At 43.2% G+C, this 6,361-nt stretch overlaps 1 protein-coding gene across 1 annotated transcript in view; it reads right to left on the bottom strand.

The window, feature by feature from the left end:
* gfra4a (GDNF family receptor alpha 4a) overlaps nt 1-6,361 on the bottom strand; it is a 156,113-nt gene that overhangs the window by 116,570 nt on the left and 33,182 nt on the right. The window lies entirely within an intron of this gene.

The raw sequence follows: 6,361 nt of genomic DNA on the forward strand, positions 1-6,361 counted from the left end.
CGGGCTCTGCGTGTCCTCCATCTGACATTCCACTCACCTGGCCCGTTAGTTGCCTGACCTGTCTGTTCAATATCCACTGCACTTCTCATCCTACACTCTTCACCATTTGCCCCTTCTGTGTGGTGCAACACAGTAGCTGCACACATGCACGCCAGGGCTGCCTGCCTTGTTGTGATAGATGCATGGCATATTTTTGGAAAGGGAAATCACTAAGAGGCATGAGAACGTTTCCCCTGAGACACTTCTGTGGCTTGAATACATATCCTCATCTTCATCTTTGAGAGGTAGTAGGTAGGGGAGAGAGAGAGAGAGAGAGAGGATATATCGAGCAGAATAGAAACATGGTATTCCTCTGGGCATGTGACCTTCAGCACTGTCACCATAAATCCGTACATTCATCTGGGCATGCGCTGGTATCTGGATGCAGATCTGACAGCAAGCCCTAAGCCTTGATATTGAGTTCTATTCAAAGTTTAATGATTTATTTTTTACCTCACTCACACATCAAATGACCCATCTGGATCAGTGATGTACCATTGGGGCTGGAGGGAGAAAATGTGTCACAGAAAAGGTGGCATTCAGACATTATCTGAATTGCCAGGAGGAGCAGTGGGGTTGATGCAGTCAAAACTGGATGGATGGATGGACGGCTGGCTGGATGGATGGATGGAGTGTTTCTGAAGCACAGCTAGCGCATGGTTAGGGTTGTTTCAGAATGAGATATTGCATCCATTAAAAAAGGACAGCTGTTCAAAAAACAAGTGCTGAGAGAGCCCATCAAACCTAACATTAAATGTAATTATGGTGCACATACTGTACTGTAACAAAAAGGACACAAACTAATGTTAAGTCCCTGTTTTGAAAAACCACAAAGTGGCCCATCTACAATACAGTACATTTTATCGTATAGACTATAGAAATAAAATGCTGCTGTTCCCGATGGCTTGCGAGACATGGAGCCAATACCTAGTAATTTTCTTACATAATAAAGACATAATTCTGCATACTGACATCAGCATGTGCTCAATGACAGTTCAATCTCAGCCGCAGTGGTTGGGTGAGCAGGACAGGGAAGAGCTAGGATAAAGCAAAAAGAGAGAGCTGCCAAATGCACTCAACGCTGCTGGGAGGTCTGGTGGCTTAGATTGCCTTGGAGTCAGTTACACGACCACAAAAGGGTTTTTTCTAACAAGAGTGGTGGCTTTAATTATTCAAAAACGACAAATAACTTCTATATGGTGCCTCCACTCCCAGCTGCTCCAATAAAAGACAACAGGGAGGCATCATTAAAGTTTTAAAATCACAGTGATGTCTCCTCGAGTGGAAACCTTTCATCTTTTCATCACATGTCTGTGTGGGTGTGTGTGTGTGTGTGTGTGTGTGTGTGTGTGTGTGTGTGTGTGTGTGTGTGTGTGTGTGTGTGTGTGTGTGTGTGTATTGTACATACGTATAATACAGTAGTATGGAAATTGTATATTCATTGAAGGTATATTGTTTGTTCAAAAAAACTTTTGCACACCTGCTGTAGAGTAAAACTTAAAAGCAGGTGCGTAGGCAAACAAGTGCACATCAACGATAAAGAATAATGCACTCACACTGTCATTCTGCCAACCTAAGTAACAAATAAATGGAAATTGCCTTAAATTTAAATGAAAGTACCAATACAAAAGTACCATAGTTAGTGCCTTTAAAACAGAAAATATGTGTCATGCTAGAGGGAACCAAAACTGTTAAAATGTTGTTAAATAGTTCAATCTTTGTAACAGTGTTTGTTCAGTAACAGGGATCTCTTGTTCTGTCCAGTTCTTATAGGAAAAAGAAGTCATGTCAGGTGGGGATATGAATTTTAGCCAAACAACAGAGAGAACAATACGGGAACAGGATAAACAAGTGGAATTGGATTAGATAGCAGATCAAATTGGAAGTATTTCTCTATAGCAATGTTACTACAGGAATATAGAGCTTTAACTTTTAAGAGAAAAAGTTTTTTACAAAATATATCACTTACATCCCCTAGCACGTTTGATAGCAATCTACCCATTAGATTATATTTCAAACATCTTGTGCTTTTTGTGCAATCTGCCTGCCCATTTCAAACATTTTGTGGCTGGCTATTCAATCTCCATATTCACAAATTCAATCTGTCTCTGGAGCAGGCAGTTGTCCCCACATGCCTCAAGACTCCAACCATCAGACCCATGCCAAAGCAGTCTGGTGCAGCAGCCCTGAATGACTTCTGCCCAATTCCACTCACCCCTTCACTAGAAGTGTTTTTCGAGAGCATTGTCCCGACTTTGCCCCTCGTTACTGGATCCCCTTCAGTGCGCCTATTGCCCAAATACTGTAGATCAACAGAGGATGCCATTCCCTCACCCACCTACACCAGACCAATACGTAAGAAGGATGTCCTCACCCATACTGTAGTGTATTATCCCCCCCAAACTGGCCAGTAAACTAACAATTACAATTTAGGCATTTAGCAGATGCTCTTAATCCAGAGCGATTTACAGTAAGCAAGAACAACATATGGCAATACATCAGAAACATAAAATAGTCATCAAGGATGACTCATCAGTACCTATACCGCTACAACGGGATACTGGACTTAATGACCAATGGAGCCCAGTTCGTGATGCTGCGCTCAAACTAACAGCTACAAAACGGATAAGCCTCGTCAGCTACACTTTCACAGTCGCTGTTGAAATGCTGCTGCTCATTGACGTCATCAAATGTGCTTTCCCGTCAAGAGTTCAGGAGGTCAAAGACAAAGGACACACACCCATCTACATTAATGGGGAAGAGATGCAGCAGGTCTTAAGTTCCTGGAAGTAAACATCTTTTCATCAGATCTTTATTATCCATGCCTCACCCGGCTATGCAATACTCGTTGCACCTGTGTCAAAGTACCCGTTCCACCCGTCTGTGTACACGCGTACATATGGAATTCTGTCAGGCATGCCCAAATATGGAGTGTTGTGATGTCAGAACAGAACAGGCCAGCTCTATGGACCCTGGGCAGGGGCCCTGTCCAGAGCCCTGGCAGAGGCCTTTTGTGGCGGTTCTGGACAACCGTGGGTCCGACTGACTCGACACCGGGCACTGCACTCCCTGTGGGGGTGTGGTACGAGTGTGCACGGCAAATTTATAGATTACGAGTATTATTGTCTCCACCAGGCCGAAGGCGTGGGGAGAGAGTATGTTTTGCACTCCGTCCGTGTGTGTGTGTGTGTTTGTGTGTGTGTGTGTGTGTCCGTCCGTGTGTGTGTGTGTGTATGTGTGTCCGTCCGTCCGTCCGTCTGTCTGTGTGTGTACAGCTAATCTCCGGCACTGTTGGCCCGATCTATGCCAAATCTTGCACACACTCCCTGGATGCCAACGATGAACCTCTGCCCCAAATTTTCCTGAACGGCCTGTTATAGCGCCACCAGGAGACCAACTTTTGTAAAACAAATTTTTGGCTATTACTCCTATTCCTCCCGCAAATCGTTACACAGTATCTCTATAGTCATGTGCTCAAGACGGATCTGTCCGATATTTCATATTCCATCCTAATTTCAAAGTTTGCAGGATTGTCCCGTTTTGAACAAAAAGCCTCACATCATGAACGCAGCGTGCAATTTACGTGAAATCTTTCACGCACTTTCCTACTTGAGGAATAAATCCCATCCTTTTCACATTGGCCTGTTATACAGGTGGATTTTTGCAAAACACATTTTTGGAATAAAATGCCTCAAATCATCCAATTGCCATTTAAGGCCACAAATGGCACCCTTTTCACATTGGCCTATAGTGCCACCAGGAGGCCACAACCTGACCTGCGCTGGTGGAGACCTGTCTCCCGAGGGGCACTTTTTCTAGTTATTATTATTAAATACTTCTAATATTTGTGTTTGTTTGTTTTCTGACCTCAATTACACCCCAAAATACATTCAGTGGAATTCCTGCTGTGGTCTGAATACTGTATTCTCAGTGTATATGCTGTTATGACAGAAGGCAGGTATCCAATATTGCACAGATCAGATATACTGTATTCATATCAGTATTCTCAGTGTATATGCTGTTATGACAGAAGATCAGATATATTGCGCAGCTTCTGCAACATCGTTTAAATATTGAACATGAGAGCAAAACGTATAATTAAAACACAACGCACACTAATTTATAGCTTTTTTTCACTGTAAGACCAACAGCCAATTAATTTTATTCCAATCCATGCACCGCTGTGCCCGTCTGCAAGGCACTTAACCCCCAACAGCTGGTTAGCGGGAAGCGGTGTGCTCATGTGTGAATAAATACAATTCAAAGTACCCCATACCTTCTCCCACACAACTCTTTCAAGCTGTTCCTGTACATAAGTATAAACTTGAACCCTGGAGGTCAGAGAAAAAACAAGGCATCATTTAATATTTACACTTGATTATGGTCAGCAGAAATAGAAATCAAACTACCATGAATAGAATGCTATTCTGGCTAAACACATTAACAAACGGCACCATGTACATTTTAATGCTATTCAATAACTATTCGAGTAGTTTCAGGTGATTATGTTTTTTACCCTCAGAATTGGGTTCATGCAGCATTTTGAAAGTGAACTCAGTGGGTGTGAGGTGAGCAAGCTGTTGAGCTGCAGAGCATCACTTCTGTTTTCCTGCTTAAAGACTAAGCATCAAGGGGTTAGAGGAGGGTGGCAGACTTCAAAGTGTTTTTTCGTGCCACCAGAGTATTCCATGGACAATAGACTTAAGGAGATTTTAGCAAATGGCTTGTGTATGTGTGTGTGTGCGCGCAAGCGTGCGTGCGTGCAAGAGTGTGTCTGACAATGAGAAATGATTATCTGTGCAAGAAATGTGTGTGTGTGTGTGTGTGTGTGTGTGTGTGTGTGTGTGTGTGTGTGTGTGTGTGTGTGTGCACAAAATGGGAGAACCTCACATTTATACAGTACTGTACAGCATGTGTGTTAACATGCATGCATCGGAATGTGTGTGTGCAACTTTTGTGTTTGCTTGTTTACAGCCTGTGTCTGTCTTCTAGCTAAATCTAGGAGGCGAGATGCAAAAGGTTCCGTCAACTCGTCTCTAAATTCATCAACCACATACCATATGATAATGAGTGGTTCGCCTGCTATCTGCCTACGCGACGAGCAACCACCATTCGCAAGTCATCCCCTTCCACTTATCAACAACAGATTATCAGCAGGTATAGCAGCCTTGCGGAACAAGCCTCTCGTCCCCTGGTGATCTTTGCCACGTTTGATGTAATGCAAAATATCTTCCATCGGTCTGTGTTTCACTCAACTCAACTCCTCGCTCTCTCCATGCGAAACTGCATTGAGAATGCATGAATGAAAGTGCAGCATGCCCTATCATCAGGCTACTTAAGCAAACATTAGAACTGACTTTGTGATTTAGTATGGCTGACTGGATTCAGCCGAGAGGAAGAATGGTCTAGGACGCATCAATATTAAACAGGGTCTTTCCTATTAGGTCCTTGAAGCCAAGTCATTAATCGTGCACATTTATGAAGTATTATGCAAATGCCATGTTTGACATTCTGTAAAAGCTGCCAAATTTTTCAATAACGATGAATGCTGATTACATATTAGTTTGTAGTAGGACCACCCCGAAAGGCTAAGTCCTTATGAAGGAAATATATTGTGCAAAGTTTGCATATTTTGTTTTGGTTCCGTTTCACAGTTGAACTGACAATAATTCAGTGCTATTAAATCAGACTGGCCAAGAATTAATTAAATGATGCATGTTTTGCTAATTACTTCATTAATCTAGACTCCATATGAACAAGGAGTGTGATTTAGTTGTTTGTGCATACAGTATTGATATGAGCGGTTTGTGTGTGCACACTGTGTGTGTGTGTGTGTGTGTGTGTGTGTGTGTGTGTGTGTGTGTGTGTGTGTGTGTGTGTGTGTATCCACAAGTTTGTGCGTGTCGATACCACACACACACACACACACACACACACACACACACACACGCTCGCTCGCTTTTATCACATAATATGTCACATTAAAGTTTTAGCGCACAAGGTACAGCCACCTTGGCACACACCACCACCAACCCTGATTTCACAGCACAGAGCACAGTACACAGTGTGTCAAACGCAGACCGTATAAAACCCTCTGCTGACCCCGACATGAAGACTAATGGTGACACGTGGCGGCATAGTGCAGTGTGCAGGTATTGATTGGAGGAGTCTTGGAAGGGGAACGGCAGGGCTGTGGTGACAGGGAAGGTTGCACAGACCTTGGCTTTGGGCCTATGAAGATGAGCAGGGCAATGAGACCAATAGACAGAGAGAAAAGGCAGGTGATAAAAAAACCCAAAGAAACAAGTGTGCGTGTGTGTGT

The sequence above is a fragment of the Protomyctophum bolini genome (genome assembly GCF_963924005.1).
Source record: "Protomyctophum bolini genome assembly, chromosome: 15".
Lineage (NCBI taxonomy): Eukaryota > Metazoa > Chordata > Actinopteri > Myctophiformes > Myctophidae > Protomyctophum > Protomyctophum bolini.